The following is a 17961-nucleotide window of genomic DNA, read 5'->3' as shown; positions in this document are numbered from 1 at the left end:
CCTGCTCACAGGCCTGCACTCAAGAGCTGGCTGTCCGGTCCTCCTTCTCCAGAGCTCTGCAGCCCTTCCGGCCGGAGATGGGCATCCCCAGGGTGAACAGCAGGCGGGTGCCTAAAACCTGGGCTTCACAGTCAGAGACCGGGCTACAGATCCAGACTCACCTCGAGGTCTGGGCACAAGGAGCTTAGAGCCCCAGCCCTTCCACATAGTAAGTTCTCAATAAACGGTAGCAAACAGTAAGTCCCAAAGCCAACGAAGGATCTGAGTATCTTTTTTTCTGGCACTGGTAATTGAACCCAGGGTCTCAACATGCTAGGCAAGTGCTCTACCACTGAGCTACACCTCCAGCTCTTATTTATTCTATTTTGAGACTGTCTATACTAAGTTGCCCAGGCTGGCCTCCAACTTGCAATCCCCCTGCCTTAGCTTCCTGAGTAGCTGGGATTACAGGTGTGCACCACTGGGTCGGACTCTTTTTTTTTTGGTACTGGAGATTGAACCCAAAGGCGCTTAACCACTGAGCCACATCCCCAACCCTTTTGAATATTTTATTTGCAGACAAGTTCCCACTGAGTTGCTGAGGCTGGCTTTGAACACACAATCCTCCTGCCTCAGCCTCCAGAGCTGTATCTTTACTAAACCTTTCTGTGCCTCAGTTGACCCATCTGTAAATGTGGTCAATAACCGAACCTATCTTGCAGGGGAGGTGAAATTGATGAATCTATTCATTGAAGACACCTTTGTGCCACAACTGGTCTGGGGAGAGCTGTGTGTCAGTCTCCTAGGCCTGGTCCTTTTTTGCATATTTTAGCACTAGCACAAATTCCTCATTAACATACAAAAATCATGGTGGTGGTGGATGCACAACCATATGCAGGTTATGCCACTAAACTGGTGAACTTATTTATTTTTTATTTTACTTTTTCAGTACTGCTGATTGAACCCAGAGGCATGCTACCACTAAGCCCCATCACCAGCCCTTTTTAGTTAGTTTTTTGGTACCAAGGATTGAGCCCAGGGGTGCTTAACCACTGAGCCACATCCCCAGCCCTTTCTGTTTTTTATTTTGAGACAGGGTCTTGCTAAGTGGTAGGTCCTGGCTAAGTTGCTGACACTGGCCTCTATCTTGTGATCCTCCTGCTCCAGCCTCCCGAGGTGCTGGGATTACAGGAGTGCATCACCACATCCTGCTCTTTTTAATTTTTATTTTGAAGCAGGGTCTCACTAAGTTGCTGAAGCTGGCCTTGAACTTGCCTCAGTCTCCCGCCCAGTCACTGGGATTACAGGTGTGAGCCACCTCACCCGATCTAAAATGCTAAATTGTTATGTATATTTCACCACAATAAAAAATTATTTTAAAAAGAAAAGAGGCAGCGGGGCGTGGTGTCCCACACCTGTAATCCCAGTGACTCAGGAGGCTGAGGCAGGAGGATCACAAGTTGGAGGCCAGTGTCAGCAACTTAGTGAGACCCTGTCTCAAAATAAAAAATAAAAAGGGCCGGGGATGTGGCTCAGTGGTAGAGCACCCCTGGACTCAATCCCTGGTACAGGAAAGGAAGAGAGGAGGGGAGGAGAGAAGAGGAAGGGAGCCGAGAGGAAGGGAGAGAGGGAGGGAGGAACACAGACACACAGGCAGCAGGCAGGTGGCAGAGTGCCCCGGTGCCGGCACAGCTCTCCTGTCCTAGGCGGCAGCAGCGTGGCCCTCCTTCCCCTGCTTCCCTAGGGGGCTCCCACTCTTCACCCCTTCCTGGCCCTGGCCTTAGACTTGGTCCCTGGCGTGGCTGTACAGGCGGGGAGTGGCACTTGACCACTGAGCCGCACTCCCCGCCCTTCTTCATGTTTTATGTAGAGACAGGGCCCCTGACTGCTTATTCCCCCACCCGAGTACTCTGGGCTGTTGGGGGACCTGGGAGGGGAGGCGCCTCCCTCTGAGGACATGCCTGGGTGACCTTCCCACAGACCCAGGCAGAGGGGTGGCCACCGACTTCCCTCTTGGTGAAGGAAGGGGTCCAGCTCCAGTCACCTCTGCCCCGACTTGCTGTGTGACCCTGCACAAGTCAGTATCCCTTTCTGGGCCCCCAGGTCCCCCAGTCTATAGAATGGGAGCGTCCCGCCTGTGCCCCTCCTGGGGCTGGCTGCAGGGTGGCTCTAGGGACAATGCAGGCCACATGCTAGTTTGATTTAGGACGTGGTGTGACCCCACGGAGGGAGAGACACCTGGAAATGCTGAGGAACCTGGCTAGGGCCTCCCTGCTGGGCTCACACACCTGCAGAGCTTGGGTTTTCTCCTCTGTGCACCTGGGGACGGCGACAGGAAACGAGTGAACATCTGCCGAGCGCTGGAACCCTGCCTGGCACAGGGCAGCTCCAGCTACATACCTGGTAAATAACGAAACTCAAAACACGGACGTGACGGTGACTCCCCTGGGTGCCCACGCGAGCCAGGCCGGCCCGAAGCTACCGCCTGCACTCAGGGCGGAAGGGACACTTAGCGGAGCAGCCGCGGCTCCGAGCAGGGCTTACAGGGCAGCGCCCACGCTCCCTCAGTCCCATCCAAGCAGCGCTCCGCCCAAAAGGCCTGAAGAAGGGGGTGGGGAGGCACCAGTGTCCCCTTAACCCGGGGCAGAGAAAGCCCGGGCCCAGCCGGCCCTCCGTGCTGACGCAGCACCCGGAGCCCCCAGCCTTCTGGAACCCCATTTTCAGTCCGACCCGCTTGTCTTCTCTCTCAAACTATCTGGGAGCGAAAACCCGATTCCATACCCCAGAGCTGCCCGGGGCCAGGGACCCAGGTGGGCACCCAGCCCAACTCCCCGTCCCCTTTCCATCTCAATAGTCAGAGTCTGGCTGGTGACAGGGACTCACCCCTTCTGGGGAAGAAGGGCCCGAAGGCCCAACTTCTTCCCCTTCCGGTCTCCTCCCGGCCTCAGCTCTCAGCCACCTGGGTTGCTCCTGCCCCATAACAGCCCTTCGCAGACCTGACCCTGGCCTTGGGTTCCCAGCATGGCTCCGCTTCCCATCTCCGTCTGGTTCCACGCCCACCTCCTCTGGATCCCCCACCATCCTCAAGCCCTCAGCAGAGCCGGGGCCCCAAAGGACACCAGACGCCAAGAGAAGGTGGGGTGCGGGAGGGGAAACTGAGTCACGTGCCCAGGGCAGAACCTGGAACAAGATGCAGGTCTCCCGCCTGGAGTCCCAGGGCCTTCCAGACACGGAACAAGGTTTCCTTTCATCTTTGCCTGGATTCCATACCAAATATTCTGTTCCTTATCTGTGTTGCTGAACTGTGGAATCTGGTTTGTGGAGGGACACATTCCAAGGGTGGCCAGAAAGAGAAGGCAGGCCTTGGGACGCCCTGCCCAGCCTCCCGAGCCTCACACCTGGGCACGGTGAACTGTTTCCCGGAGAGTGGCTTGGGCTGGACGGATGGGCTCCTGAGGGTCAGGAGGGACAAGACCCAGGTCTGTTCTGCTTCCCAGTCCTCTGCCGGACCTGGGGAGAAGGCACATCCCACCGGAACCAAGTCGGACCTCGGTCACGGTGGTAACAGCAGCAAAGAAGAAGCCAGAAGCTCAGAGCAGGGGGCCCTCCACTTTTTTGATCATTTACTTCTTCCAAAGGGAAATAAAGAACTGGGTGTCCCTCCCTGGCCCCACGTTATCTTCCATGACCTACGCACGACCCCACCAGCAGCCTCAAGACACAGGCGAGACGCACCGTTATCCAGGCGGCCCTCGACCTGTCCTTCAAAGAGCGCCCCCCAGCCCCCCAAAAGACGCAATCTCAGGCTGCCTTCCCTTCACTCTTCTCCTCTCTGGTGGCCAGTGAAGCGATCCAGCAGGAGAACCAGCGTCAACTCTCCCGCATCCCCGTCCACGGGGCCAGCACCGTGGGGACCAGCAACCCGCGGGTTTTCAGCAGGCCGCCCTGTCCATTGTGTGCGGGACGGTCGCAAGGGGCCGATTAACCTGTAGAGCCCACCTGGACTGGTTAGCCTGGGCTCCCCTGGATGCAGGAACCAGGCTACTTAATCGGGATAACCCGTGGTGGAGGCAGGAGTCCCCGTCACCCCTTTTCTTAGAGTCTCCCCTTCTTCCCAGAGACTTCTGGACCAGCTGAGATATGGCTGCCTGATCTCTCACTGGGGAGCGTCAGTTGCCCACACCTGACCGACCAGAGTGACGCGGAAGTCTGTTCTGGTTTGTGGGGGTCACGTTGTGCCCATACCCCAGACAGCACTGTGCACACCTCACACTGGGAACTCTGGGAACAGAGAGTGGGAATGTTCGAGCTGCAGTGGGCAGACAGCAAGCAGTCCACCCTCACTTCACGGGTAAGGACCCCAGAAGGGCGCCACGTGTCCACGGCCACCTGCTGGTCCGTGCTGGGCTGGGTGCGGTGGCGCATGCCTGTAATCCCAGCAGCCTGGGAGGCTGAGGCAGGAGGATCACGAGTTTACAGCCAGCCTCGGCAACTAAGCAACTGGGTGAGGCCCTGTCTCTAAATAAAATAGGGGAGGTGGGATGTGGCTCAGTGGTTAAGCACCCCCGGGCTCAATCCCCGGTACTGAAACCAAACAAACGAAAGTTCTAGATGCAAAAACAGGCTGCCCCTGGGTCTGGCCGAGGACCAGCTCCCGACTGTTCTCTCGGTGCCTCTCACTCTGGCTCTCTGTGAAGCCTCCGCTTCCTCACCTGCAAATTGGGACGAATCAAACCCAGCTCCTGGGCTGCTCTGGTGCGCCCTCAGGTCCCAGTGACATATGGGGTCTGGAAATAACCCTTCCTTACACCCTGGAAGCTTCTGCTTGGGGGTCTGAGACCTGGGTATCGGTGCTCCTAGGACCTAAGGAATAGTGGACCCTACAGGACTGAGCCCATGCAGCTCAGGGGTCCCGGCGTGTGCCACCCCAGGCCTGGCAAGGTGGTGTGGAGCTGAGGACGTGGCCCTGGGCCTCACAAAGCAGCAGCCTGAAATCCTCTTCCTGTCTCCAAGGCTGACAACCCCGGCTCTAACCCGCCCCCTTCCAGTTTCCCCGACTCCTCCAAGCTGAGCCCCCACCTGTGTCAGATGGCAGCATCCATGCCAGGCATGGAGACGCACGCCTGTGATCCCAGAGACTCAGGAGGCTGAGGCAGGAGGATGGCAAGTTCAAGGCCAGCCTGGGCAATTTACTTAGTGAGACCTTGTCTCGACATAAAAACTAAAAAGGGTTGGGGATGCGACTCAGTGATAGAGGGCCCCTGGGTTCAATCCCAGTACTGCCAAAAAAAAAAAAAAAAAAAAAAAAAAAAAAAGGCAGCGTTCATCTGTTCCATTCCAGAACCTTCCACAGCACCTCCGTCAAGCAGAGAGGCGAGCAGTCAGCCTGGGTTCTCTGCCTTTCTACAGAGAACTTCAAACCAATAACAAAACTGACGGATCTGACTTTCCATTGTTATGAGGTATCTGCAATTCTAAGCGCCATCAGGAGAAAGGGTCCCTCCGGGGGCCGTGGTGAGACTCAGTGGTGCAGAGGGTACTTAGCATGTGAGAGGCCTGGGGTTCAATCCCTAGCATCAAAAATAAATAATAAAGAAGCACAGTACTGCTGCCTGCCAGGCGGCCTGAACTCCCTCCCGCCCTCGGGTCGGCCGGCGCCAGGCCCTGTCCCCTTAGGTGGGGCTGCGTCAGCCTGTGCACTCGTCACACCCCAAATGGGCCCCGTGCGCCTCCCCGTCCCGTCCTCGCAGTGACTCCTCCAGAGCTGGGTGCGCCTAAGGCTCAGGCGAGGGCGACGCTCCCTCTTCCAGGAAGCCCTCAGGCCCACCTGCCTACCCCTCACTCCACAACTCTCTCCCAGGCCTCCTGACCCCCAGGTGTGGCCTCTCATTTCTGTCTTTATAGGAAAATTCAGGAAAGGAGCCCACAGCACAGACACCACAGGAGGCTGTGTGATCTCGGCCAGGTCCTGCTGCCTCTCTGGCCGGAGTTTCACTTCTGGGAAGACATGGCTTCCTTCCCTTGCCCGGGCCCTCCCCTCTCTCGGCTCCACCCTGAGGCAAACACGCTGCACCTGCTTCCAGAGTCACTGACGGAAGCCCCCGACCCCCGCTGACCTGAGCACCCGCCCGCCTCCAGCCTCCTGTCACCTGCTAGGTGGGGTGAGCCCTTTATCACCATCCAGGACAGATCCTAACACAGGGCCCGGGACCCTCCAGCACGACTGTCCCTGAGGCAGCCCGACTCCCCCACCCTGCTGGGCTCCGCTGTCTCGGAGGCCAGGTCCGAGAGGGTGTTGGGCCAGGGGACGCCCACTTGCTGGCGGTGCCCATTTCTTGCGTCAGCTGGCTCTCACCAACACCCCAGACCCTTCTCCACACTGTGTTCCACCTCAGACCCCAGAGCTGGGTGAACCAGGGTATCTGAGCTGGGTGGGGGGCCAGAACCAAACTCTGCCGAGGCGGCAGCTCTTCCCCTACCTGCCGCCCTCTGCAAGTCAGGCCTGTGAAGAGCCCTGCGGACCAGCTGGGATCCAGGGGTGCCACGTGGTCCCTCTCTTTGTGCCCAAAGCCAGCCTGTCCCTAATCCTATCCTCCCACTCTTCAGACCACCCACCCAGCTCCAGCCCTGCTCCTTGGGCCATGCCCTCTTATTTGGTCACTCAGTCTCAGTCATCAAGTCTCTTGCCCCAGATATTTTCAAAATAGGAAAATCTGAGCAAACCACTTCCTGGCCAGGGCTCTACTTCTCCAGGCTGGCCTGTTGCCCAGGAATCTGAGCTACAGACACATGGGGCTTTTAATTCCTCGAAGGTCCATTTCCTCCAGCCTCAGGGCCTTTGCACAGGCTGTTTACTCTATCCAGGGTGCCCCACTCCTCGCCCTCACCTGCTCACTCCCTGCTCATCCTTCGGAGCTCAGCTCAACAGTTCCTTCCTTAGGACAGCCTTCTCTTCTGACCCTGGGTAAGCATCTATTCTGCACTCCCTCTTCACCCCCTCTCTGCTCCAGGTTTTGTGGGGAGACGATTCCTGTCCAAGTCCCCTCTGGCCTGTAAGCCCACGAAGGGGGGCTGCTCTGCTCTGCTCTGTACCTCTGGCACGGGGGTGTGTACTTCACATGCAGAAAGGGATCAATACATGAACCAAGGTCTCATTCAAAAAGTCAAATGGAAAGATAGTGTTTTGGGGAATGAATGAATGAATGGGCCAGTCTGCGTGAGGTTCCAGGGTAAGGTGTGTGGGGTGGATCTCTGGGACTTTCTTCAGGGCAGGCCAGAGGCCAGGTCACTCTGGGGAGTGCCTGCAACAAGCTGCTGAGAGCCCGCCCTCCTCAAGCCCCCTGCCCTCCTCACGTCCTCTCGGGGCTCACAGACCTGCCGCTCACCACGAGTCCACCAGAGCATTTCTGAACGGGCACACGTCTGCTCTGCAGTGTGAGCGTCTTTTCTTTCCAACAGCCAAAACGCAAGCAATTTTGTTTTTGGGGGGTGGGTGAGGTCAGATGGGGAAGAAGAGGTGGAATCTAGTGAGAACAGGTTCAAAGCCCAGCCTGGCCTCTTGTGGGCCGTGTAACCCTTTGAAAAATCACTTAACCTCTCTGGGCCCCTGCTTTCGCACTTGTAAAAAGAGAACAAGATCTCCAACCAGGAGGCCGCTGTGAGGATAAGGCATGGGGAGTCACCTGAGTGTCTAGGTGGGGCCTGCCACACGTCACGGGATTCCAAACCACAGCTTTTACATCTGGCGTCTCTGAAAAATGGGATGTGATTTACAATCTGTCTGCTGCTTTTCCCTTCTTAATGGATTATAAAGTCATAGCCAGAACCCGGCCTTCCATGAACTATGGCAGCAGCTTGGCTTCTTTACTTCCTCCTCAGAGGCTGGACAGGGTGTGAGAGCCCAGGGGATCTAAGCCCCAGGACCTGCCCTGCACATCACCCGGGGCCCTGAAGCACCACAGAATCCAAAGGCTGGGCCCCTCCCCAGCCTGCGCCCACCTGGATCTGCCCCAGTCCCACACGGAGGGCGGCCCCAACTCCAGCAAGACCCTGGCCTTCTTGCTTCGACCCTGTGCTCCCCAGGATGCTGAGCGTCCTGGCTGGGCACTCTTACAAGGCCGTGTGTGTAGCCCACCTAAACCCCAAACGCTGCTGCAAGAGGAGCCTGGAACCCATCCCCGGGGAGCCCTGACCTCTCCTCCAGGGTGGCTCCTTCAAACCATCCCTGGACTCTGCTCCCAACGTCCCCTGGACGCCATCCGGGCCTTGCCCCGTCCTCCCTCTGTGCCTGCCTCCTTCCCCTCTGGCCTGGCGACCCAGGCTGGCCTGAGAGCCAAGCCAGCCACCGGGCAGCTGCCTGTGACCTACGCCACCTGTATACACTGCGCCTCATTCTTTGCAGAAATACAGTGTCTACTGTGCCTGGAAATCCCACAACACAGCAAGGACTGCGGAAAACGCCGCTGGCTGCCGCCTCCCAGCCGAGCGCTTTCTCTACGTGCTGGGGAGGTTCTCTTCTCACTTCAACCCAAACAGGCTCCCGCCACGCGGACTGCGGTTTTACTTGCTTTCCACTTAGCCTGATATCTGGGACCTCTCCTTAGGCCCCTGATCACCCACCACCCCCACCACATGCTCCCTGCCTTCACCTGACCCGACCCCACAGCCCCCTTCAGTCAGGTCCCACTCAGGTCCCCAAGACCTGCCCACAGCCCGGGGACACAGGGCTTCAGGCCTGGAGGGCGTCGGTGGACACTGCCCGCTGCCCCAGCAGATCTGCCATCTGTGATTGGATCTCATCCTGGTCCCCTTCGAGCAAAGCCACACCCTGGCTCAGAAATACTCTGGAGCACTTAAACCCAGGGGCGTGAGGTTAGAGGCGGCTGTCTGTCCCTGTCCAATCTGAGTGTAGGCCTTTCAACAGATCGGAAGATCCCCCCGCCCCGGAAGCTGGCCTGGTGCTTCCCTCCCCGCATCCTCAAGGGCTCCAGAAACCATAGCGATGCACAGGTGCTCGGCATTTCACAGTTCATGAAATGCTGCCATGCCCTTTATCCAGTTTTGAGCCCTACGACAACCGGATAAATTAGGCAGAGCAGGTATTCATTATCCCCATTTTATAGAGGAAGAGACTGAAGGTCAGAGAGGTGGGGCAATGTACCCAATGTCCGTCCTTGTTTTCCTCCCCTTCATAGGTGTGCCTACAAATCCCACAAACAACCCCAGGCATCACGTCCTGCAGGGACCCTTCCTGGACCCCACGCCCCGGACTGGATGCCCCTCCTAGAGGACACAGCTGCTGGGCTTCCCTACCATACTATAGCTCCCTAGGGAGCCTCGAAGGCTGGGAGATGATCAGTAAGACGGGAAGTATCCTCCCCATTTTACCACTTTACGGATGAGAACACTGAGGCATAAAGAAGGGACAGGACTTGCCAAGGGAGCAGGCTGGTGGCAGGGGGGGGCCTCCTTCCGTAGCAGGGTGGGTCCTTCCGTTCCACTGTGTCCCTCCTTGTCTGCAATCTTGGACTCCAAACCTCTGCTTGAGGTTCATTTCTGTCTCCTCGTGCACTGGCCGGCCCTACCTGGTCCAGCCAGGTGTGGAGGGAGGTGGGCAGAGGCTCTGTCTCTGGTGGCTGTCCCCCAGCAGGACACCTGGGGCAGCCTCAGGAATAGCCACAGGAGCTGCCCATTTGTTGAGCGCTGCCCTGCGCCACGCCCAGGCGCTGACCAGCACCTCACTCCCCTGCGGTGGCGCATTGTGATGCCACAGAGCCAGTGGGCAGGGAGGGCCTCGGCCAGGGCCACGGCTGAGCTGGGGCTGGAAGCCAGCGCCGCATCCCCGGAAGCAGGCGGCCCCAGGCGTTTGCCAGCACAGGAGCCAGGAGTAAATGCAGTCAGAGCACAGGAGACATCTCCAGCGGGCTGGTGGCCTCGGCCAAGCCCCGGACACTCCCTCCCCGCGGCCTGGCCACCTCCCAGGGCTGGCTGAGGGCGGACTCTGGGGCCAGGGAACCCAGGCTGCCCTGGATCCCTAGCACTTCCTGTGGGCAGGGGCATGCGGGCTGCCAGCCCCCACAAGCCCCGGCTGGAGGCCAGGATGGACCGTCTGTCAGTTAAGCTGGCGCAAGTTCTGGGCTCCTGATCTCTTCCTATTGGATTGCGACCTCCCGCATCTGACTGGCGACAGGTGCTGGGCAAGGCCCCACCTGCCACAGGGCCTCACAGTCCCTCCCTGGGAAAGGAGGCTGGGCGTGGGTGGGGGAGGCGACCTTCCGAGGTTTGCCTGCAGTCAACAAAGCCCAGTGTGCGAGATCCTGGGCCACCGGGGACAGATGACACGGGGGCAAAGGTGGGCGCCTGGGCAGGCCGCCCAGCCGGGGCTCAGTGTCCTTATCTGTCAAATGGGGCTAAGAGTAGAAAAAAAAGACCGCAAGTAAAACACTTTCAGTGTTTATACTGATTATCTGGGATGGGGAAAGAAGATATGGGAAATTTATTTTGTGCTTTCTTATCTTTTTCTAAAAATTCTCCAGTATTGCCATTTATCATCGAAAAAATCAGATATACTTTCTTTATAAGTCAACTTTATTGAGATATAATTCATAGACAACATAATACACCCATTCAAAAAGGGAACAGTAAGAAATAGCAGTATATGCCCTGTAGGCTTCATGAGGATTCGTGGGTTAAGGTCTCAGACTTCAGGTGGAGGGCACAGCCCTGGGCCGGCCTGCCGCCCCCTCCTCCCCAGCCCACCTGGGGTCCCCAGCTGCTCCCCTAGAACAGATTCAGCAGATCCCCTGTCCCCAGGATCACCACCCGAGCCCACCCGCACTGCTCCGGGCGGGACCATTCCAGAGCCTTCTCTCTGCTCCTGCCTCAGTCCACGAGGGCTGCTATGACAACATGCCACAAACCGGTGGCTGCGAAACAACAGAAATGCATTTCTCATGGTTCTGGAGGCCGGAAGTCCAAGACAGGACAGCAGGTTCTGTGTCTGGTCAGGGCCTGCCTCCTGGTCACAGAAGGAGGCCGACTCCCGTGCCTTCATGTGGTGAAGGGGTGAGGGCTTCTAGGACCTCTTTTATAAAGGCACTAACCTCATCACGAGGGATCCACCTTTGTGACCTAATCACCTCCCTCAGGTCCCACCTCCTAGCACTGGCACCCTGGGCTCAGGATTTCAGCCAAAGTTTTAGGGGGACACAAACATCCAGACCGCAGCGACCTCAGAGGAATCACACTAACATCCAAGCATGGTCATGCCCCCGCCTTGTTCAAAAGCCTACCATGGCTCCCCATTGCCCTGGACCAAAGTCCTAGCTTCTGTGAGACAGTTTTAGCAAGTTACTTAACCTCTCTGTACCTGCTTTCTTAACTGAAAAGGAGGGCTAAAAATAGTGCCTCCCTCAGAACCCTGTAGGATTCCATGCTGTACATTGGGTGGGGTTCCCATGATCTGAGCCGGGGCCTCTCTGACCTCACCTCCCTTCCTCCTAGCTCAGGGCTTTTGCACTGGCTATTCCCTCCACCTGAAACTGTTCCCCTCCAAATCAGCCCAGCTCACTCCTGTAAGCCTTCGCTCCCAAGGCACCTTCTCAAAGAGCCCCCCAGCCCACCCTGTTGAAAACCGCACTGCAACCCCTCTTTCCATTCCCCCAGGCCCTCCGCCTGCTCCACCTCACGCACCCCAGGTCTGTGCACTCATTGTTCTCTGTCTGCGTTTCACCGTTATCTGATCTTAGGCGCCTGCAGGGAAGAGCTTTGCTCGGCTGTTTTGTTTACCGTCAGACCTTCGCCCCTACCCCCAGCACCTAGCAAATTCCTAGCACAATGGAGGTGCTTAGGAAGTAGGGCTGGATGGCTCAGGGGTGGGGCGAAGCCCTGGGACAGGGGCAGAGGTGCTCAGTGAATGGACAGCACCATCCCACACGGATCCCGGGCAGGCCCCAGGCCCCTCCTGACTTTTCCCAGCTCGTAATCACACCTTCCCAGTCCTGGCCGCACCCGCCCGTCTCCCAATTACAGCAAGAAACCGTCATTACATCTTTAATTATATCTTTTTCCACTTAAGCTTGAACCAAGTGAAATTGCTGTTTTTTTTGTAAGTCAAAAATGGTCAGATATTGTCTGTTTCACTGGTTTAACCCAACAGGCTCCCCCCAGCACGGTGCAGGCCCCAGGGGGCACTTACGGCCTGGTACAGGGGACACCAGAAAAATGTCTGCCCACCAGAGTGAGGTCACCTGGCCCTTCAGAGCAGGCGGACGGCAAGGCTCCTCCTGCACCCGCTGCAGTCGGAAAACTACAAGGCTTGTGGCTGCATTATCCTGGCTGCTCTTGAGAATGGCACCCCGCTGTACCCCGAGCCAGGTCTTGGCCATTAGAAAGCAGCAAAACTGCCGGGCACACCTGTAATCCCAGTGGCTCGGGAGGCTGAGGTAGGAGGATCAAAGTCAGCCTCAGTAACTTAGTGAAGCCCTAAGCAACTAAGCAAGACCCTGTCTCTGAATAAAAAGGGCTGGGGATGTGGCTCAGTGGTTAAGCACTCCTGAGTTCAATCCCTGGTACCAAAAGAAAAAAAGAGAAAGTAAGTTTAAGGCTGGAACTCCTGGTGGGGGCAGTAGTTGTCCACTCTTGAGGGAATCCACTTAGTGATGCGGGAGGGAGGCTAGATGTCCTTGGTTGCCACCTGCTCGCCGCTCGCTGCTCCCTTTAGTAAAAGGCTCTGATACAGATATTCACTAAGGTTAACTCCTGGATTCAGCCATCGCTGAGTGTACGCCCATTGCACAGATGGGAGAAGTGAGGTCCAGAGAGAGGAAGGGACTGAACCAAGGTTATCAGCCGGGGAAAGGGAGAGCCCACCCTGGAATCTCGTCTGTGGGCTTAGTCTTAGGGCCTTTTCCCCTGGATGACACTGCTTCTATGCCAGCCAGACTCTGGTAAGCTCAGCTGTAGTCTTGCTACTTTTTAAGCTGTTTTTCAAAGGAAATGTTTAGGAAGCCTCAGAGGATACATGGGGAGTGACTTCACTGCAGGACAACTTCTTACAGGTAGGAGTACCACATCTGTCTCTCTCTAGTTTCTTCCTCAGCGTAAAGTCCCTAAAGTAGAAGCCTAGGAACAAAGGGCGGGCAGGATCATTTTCATGGGCTTTTGTAACAGGCTGCCTGATTACCCTACAAAACCAAACGCCAGGGCTGGGGATAGAGCTCAGTTGGTAGAGTGCTTGCCTAGCACACACTAAGGCCCTGGGTTCAAATCCCCAGCACCACAAAAAAAACAAAAACCAAACGCCATTGGTGAGTCTCTACAGCCTTATTGGCAGTTATCCATTTATATTTTGCTAATTTCATAGAAAAAAATGCAGGCTGCTTTCATTTGTTATATGAGACATTTTTTTTTTTAAAACCACTCTAGTCTTGACATTAGGATCCCTGGACTAAGTGGAGGGTTTGTTGTGAGACCTTTGGCCAAGGACCTCCGCTCCAGGGACAAGGGACGCTTATCTTTAAAATAAAGGGGTTGAATGAGATGGTTTCTTAGGGCTGTCTTCAGGTGTGCTCTCCTGTGGTTCATTTAAAAGGTATCAGTAGAGAGCTGGGTGAGGTGGTGCACACTTGTGATCCCGCCACTCCAGAGGCTGAGGCAGGAGGAGCACAAGTTCAAGGCCAGCTGGGCAATTTAGCCAGACCCAGTTTCAAAATAAAAAAGAAAAAGGGTTGGGGATGTAGCAGGGTGGTGGAGAGCCCCCGGGTCAATCCTTAGTAACAACAACAACCGAAAGTATTAGTATAGAATGACTTTTCAACAATCAGAATCTGCCATGCTTCCAAATCAAGACAAAATGGCTTGAACCAGCCTAGCAAGAAAACGGGGCCCAGATAAACACTTGTGTTGAGACAACAGGAGACCTAGGTAGCACTTAGGCCCGTGCGTTGGAGCGAGGCTCCTGCGACGGCATGTATACTTAGTCTGCTTTTACAAGGGGATAATAACACTCATCCGGGGTCCAGCTCCACTGAGGCTGCAGGCAAAGTCATGATCACTGCACTTCAGCCCAGGAAACCTGCTGCCCCCTAAAAATGCCCACCCAGCCTCAAACCACCTGTGCAGGCCGCCCCTCCCTTTTTATGGCCTCAAGACTCCTGGGTGGGGGGCAGGTCATGAAGGGGACCGGAAAGACCAGAAGTCTGATTTCTAGAAATTTCTGATTTCTCAGAAATCAGAGAAATGGGGAGGAGGACCATGTGCCAGCTGGAAAGGTCTGGAGGGGGCTTGGACTCCTCTCCTCACTCCAGCCTTTCCAAGAGATCCGCAGGAGGTGCAAGAAACTCCAGGATGCAGATGCACAGGGGGGTTAGAACAGTCTGCAGGGCACAGTAGGCACCCCAGATCTCTCTTCTTGCCTTTGCTCCTTTTGCCTCTGACCACAGACACTGCTCCTCCTGGGTTGTTCAGCCTGGAAGTGGGCGGATTTAAGGGTTGCGACCATTGCCCCTGGTGAGGAGGGAGGGGTCAGATGGTGTCTTTGGGCCCCTTGCAAGACCAGCAGGAGGGTCAGTGACTGGGAAGCACAGCTCAGCTCAGTTTGCAGATAATGAGCTCCCCATCCTCAGGAGTGTGCAACAGAGCAGCAAAACCTTCCAGAGGAGCTGGGACCATGCCAGAGGTCTACACCCAGAAAGCCTGGAACCACAGCCCCTCTGTCCTGAGCTCTCCCCCTCAATCCCACTCAGACACAGCACTCCTTATGCTGTCACCGAGTCCAGGTGTGGCCGGGTCAGCCCCGGGCAGAACTGGGTTCCAGGAGACGGTCAGGGCACGGAGTTCATCCTACACCATTTCCTACAGGCAGGTGGGTGTCTGCGTGGGTCTGGACCAGGCAGCTCTGTGGCTGAGTCTGGCCACCTCCAGCCTCAGACGACGAAGCCAGTCTTGGCACGCACTCTGCCCGCCCCACCCGCACTCCCAGGCCGGCGAGGCAGGGACCTGGGGATGTCTTATCCCCCCACCGTTTCCCGTGCGGGGAAGCCAAGGCCCAGTCATCCAGCCAAGAGAGGAAGGGTCACGACATGGGTTCTGTGGGGCACCCGGGCCACAACAGGGGCCTGTTGGGACCGGCTGGCCGCGCCCAGGGCGAGCCGCCTCACCGCGGGAGGGCGGGGAGGAGCGGCGGGCGGTGCAGACCGTGCCCGTGCGGGCCGCAAGCCGTCGGGACCCGCACCTTGGGGCGGCCGCTCCCAACAGCCCGCCAGGGCGCGGGCCACCTTGCGTCCGCTATCTCGATGGGGAAACTGAGGCCCGGAGAGGCGCAGGGCTTTGTGCAAGGTCACGCCGAGAGGCTAGTAGCCTGGTCCCCGCGTCCCGCCGAGTCCCCAGCGGTGAGCCGAGCCCAGCATCCCTCCCTCCCGGGGCTGCAGCCGGAGGTGCATCGCGCACGTCCCGCCCGACGCCCCTGCGCGTGGACGGCGGAGGTGCGGCCGGCCAGCGGCGCGGGCCACCCTACCTTGCTGACTGCCGCGCAGGTGGTGGCGGCGGCGGCGGCAGCAGCAGCGTCCGGCTCCGGCTCCGCGCTCCGCGCCACCCGCCGAGTCCCCGCGCGCAGCCCCGCCGCCTCCCCTGCAGCCCAGCGGGCGGGGCCGGGTGGGCGGGGCGAGGCGGGTCCCGACCAGGCCACGCCCCTCGCCTGCCGCGGCCCGCGCTCCTGGCCCGGGGCTGGTCTCCGGGCGCGCACGCGCTCGAAGCAGGCGCGCGCCCCGGCGCGCACGCGACACAGTGCTTGGGGCTGGCTGCCCGAGACCCTGCGGAGGCCGGAACCGTCAGAGCCGCCTGCAGTCTTCTCGCTGCGTGGTGTGGGGCCAGGGACTCGACCTCCCGGAGCCTCAGTTTCCCCCGTGGCGAAGTGGAAGCAGTAACCGCGTCTGCCTCAGAGGCCGGTTGAGAACTAGATCGGAAGAGCCCTGCCGGGTACCGTGCGTGCTCAGAGACAGGCGCTTGCAGCACCTGGACTGCTGGAGGGTCTCCCGAGGCTCTCCACGCCCGGGGAGGAAGAGAGCTGGACTGCCGTTGAGCGTCGGGGAAGACTCCTTTCCCCCGTAGCCAGAAGGGGGCGCTGCTGCTCAGCCTCGCCAACTTCGAGCCATGAGGACACTAGGCAATGGTGGGGTGGAGATGGGAGGCCCTGCCTTTAATAATAACACTACTTAACACTTATTGAACTAGGCACTGTGATGTGAATTACTTATTACATACACGCCTGTAAGTTTGATATTATTACCTGTTTTACAGACAAGGAAGCTAAGGCACAGAGAGGTTAGGTACCTAGCTTAAGATTACACAGCCAATAGGCAGTGCAGCTATTTCACCCCACCACCTCTCTTGAGAAGAGCTCTTGTGCAATAGGACATCTTGAAGGCCTAGAACAGTGTCTGGTACATAGTAGGCACTCAGTATGTGGTTTAATGAATAGGAGAGTATGCTATGCTACTTTACACACATTATTACTGTCAATCCTACCAACCTTTCTACTTAGCCATTATTGTTACTCCCATTTCGTAGATGAGAAAATAGAGACAGAATGGCTAAGTATTTGGCAGGTGGGGATGTGGGGTCTATTGATGATCTTAGGACAGCCAGGGCCAAGGCCTCAGGCTTTGAACTCAGTTCACCAGCCCACTCCCCTGTCCAGAGCTGGAGGGGCTCATCTCAAGGTAGGTGTCCAGCAGGTGGACTGCCAGGTGGCAGACAGCGCACCCTTCAGGTGTGAGCGAGTATGAGTTGAGCGCTGGACGTTTCAGAGAATCGTGTGGATGGAATCTGAATGTGGGGATTCTGCAAATTCATGGTTGTGTGTGGAATTTCCTGGTATTGCACCTGGGGCGGCTCCCATAACCTTTCCCAGGCGGTGGTTCTGAATGTCTTCATGGCCTCAGGCAGGGCTTGGCAGGGTCTGGTGCCCTCCCTCCTTCCCTCAGTGCCACTGCCCTGGCACCCACATCTCTGAGCTGCTCAACCATCGCCTCTACCTGGAAGTCTTCCGCCATCATTACTTCCCTGTCCACTCGTCCACATCTGACCTGCCCAGCCTTCCTGGATGTGCTGTGGATGTGCCCTTCCAGCCTGTATCAGCCTCTTCCCAGCCTGTGCCATGATGGATGGTGACCCGCACTGTTTGGGGAAAGGCTGGTTTGACAGGGTCCTCTCTGGGGATGGTGGCATATGGACCATAAGCCAGAGAGGAGGCCTCTGCAAGACACTACCTGGGACCCTTCCTAGGGTTGCTGTGGGGGTTTGCAACAGGGGGCCCTCCCCTAACCCTGGTCTAGACGCCGAAGGCTGTCCCCACCATCCTCTGAATCACGTACCTGGGGAAACCAAGGCCTGAGCAAGCCTTGACCCATCAGGGGCCTGCCTAGTCAGAATACCAGAGGGGGTCTGACTCCCAAAGCAGCACTTTCCAGGGGAACTCGGTGCCGACTGGGAGGGGCCAGGAGCCCTCCCCTCCCAGGGTGTCCGTATTGGCCAGCTTTGCTTGATCAACAGCTAGTGTGGGACCAGGACAGGTGCATGTGGGGAAGGGGCAGCTCTCCATCTATCTGTTCTCATGGAGCTTCCTGTACAGTGTGACTGTGTCCACAGAGGAGGGAGCTGAAAAAGCGAGGCGTCAGCGTCTGGGGCGAGGTTCTGCTTGGGGGATGGAAGCCCTGATGGTGTGATCTGTGCAAGTGTGCACCTCCTACTTTGGGGTTTTCCGAGTCCCCCTCCTCCTTTGCCCCGCTCCATGGTTCAGGATGCTCCCCGGAGCTCTCCCCTCCCTTGTAGAACGGGGCCTGCTGGGGGCGGGATGCTCGGAAGTCCCATCCCTGGGGTAGGAAGGAGGGGCTTTGGGGGATCTGATCCTCCAGTCCTGGAAGGCAGCAGCCCCTGGGGAAGGGGACAGCTGTGGTGCGGGGCCAGGAACCTGACACCAGGGGT

At 57.6% G+C, this 17961-nt stretch overlaps 1 protein-coding gene across 1 annotated transcript in view; it reads right to left on the bottom strand.

The window, feature by feature from the left end:
• Positions 1–16021, bottom strand: part of Coro2a (coronin 2A) — a 57251-nt gene extending 41230 nt beyond the window's left edge. The window contains exon 1 of the mRNA XM_047524917.1: positions 15494–16021. The gene's annotated coding sequence lies outside the window, so the exon portion shown is untranslated. The remainder of the gene's footprint in view (positions 1–15493) is intronic.
• Positions 16022–17961: the final 1940 nt, after the last annotated feature.

The sequence above is a fragment of the Sciurus carolinensis genome, chromosome 14 (genome assembly GCF_902686445.1).
Source record: "Sciurus carolinensis chromosome 14, mSciCar1.2, whole genome shotgun sequence".
NCBI classification, from domain to species: domain Eukaryota; kingdom Metazoa; phylum Chordata; class Mammalia; order Rodentia; family Sciuridae; genus Sciurus; species Sciurus carolinensis.
Note: the sequence above shows the minus strand (reverse complement) of the source record. Positions and strands in the feature narration are given on the sequence as shown.